Below are 1198 nucleotides of genomic sequence, written 5' to 3' on the forward strand. Positions count from 1 at the left end.
CCTCCGCTCGCCCGCCCCCACCACCGCTCTCTGTATCCGGTTTTATTCTTCTTAGTTCCGGGCAGCGCTCCATTGAAATATCCTATTGGGCATCCCTCTAGAGCGCGGAGCGGAAGTTAAAAGAACAAAAGCTGATACAGAGCGGTGGTGGGAGCGGGAGCGCAGAGGAGCGGCAAGTTGTAAAGGAGACTCCCTGCCCGCCCCCACCACCGCTCTCTGTATCCGCTTTTGTTCTTCTTACTTCCGCTCCGCGCTCTAGAGGGATACCCTATTTTCTAAGGATCCGAGTGGTGATGAGTAATAGGGTATTTCGGGTAAGTGAACCAGCGGAAACGGAAAGGCCGAGCAGCTGCTGGATCCGTCTCACCCTGCGAACTGCGCATGCGCAGTAGACTCTGCCAAGCCCCGCCGCCTCCCCCTCTCCCCCGCGCCTCAGCAGCAGAGATGCAACCAGCGGTGAAATGGCCGGTTCCGTTTCCGCCGCTCCGCTTACCCGAAATACCCTATTTTGTAGACAGTCACTCTAAATCCTCCCAATCGAGCAGAGAGAACCCGATTTGCGGTGTTGCCATGTCTATTTGCGTCCTGTATCTACGACTTTGAACCCAAGCTTGTAATAAATCATTCCGGAAAAACTGAAATGCAGAAGAATGCAGGGAACAAGAAGTCCCATTGAAAAGCATTATGATTTATATTTTCTTGTTCATCGCATTCTGCTGCATTTTACTGTTGCCGGAACGCTTCATTCACCCTCAAGCTCCTGAAAGGGTGAAAGATAGAACCGAACAGTCAAAATCGACGGTTCCCGCTCTGTGCGTCTCGAGAAGAAGCAAGGAAGTCAGGACCGGAACCAGTATGAAAAATCCGCTAATTTTCCTTATTAGCTGAGCGATTAGCGAAGCCTGTAGGGTATTTCAATGAAGCGCTGCCCGGAACTAAGAAGAACAAAAGCGGATACAGAGAGCAGTGGTGGGGGCGGGTGCGCGGAGGAGCGGCGGGTGGAGGGGAGCGTCCCCGCCCGCCCTCCGCTCCTCCGCGCGCTCGCCCCCACCACCGCTCTCTGCATCCGGTTTTATTCTTCTTAGTTCCAGGCAGCGCTCTATAGGGTATTCCAGGCTATCCAAAACGGAAGTAGGAAAAGAACAAACTCACTGACTTTTCTGTTTCCGTGATGGCTCTGATTGGTTGAGCTGATCAC

Source organism: Frankliniella occidentalis, unplaced genomic scaffold (genome assembly GCF_000697945.3).
Source record: "Frankliniella occidentalis isolate FOCC.00 unplaced genomic scaffold, Focc_3.1 Scaffold57, whole genome shotgun sequence".
NCBI lineage: Eukaryota > Metazoa > Arthropoda > Insecta > Thysanoptera > Thripidae > Frankliniella > Frankliniella occidentalis.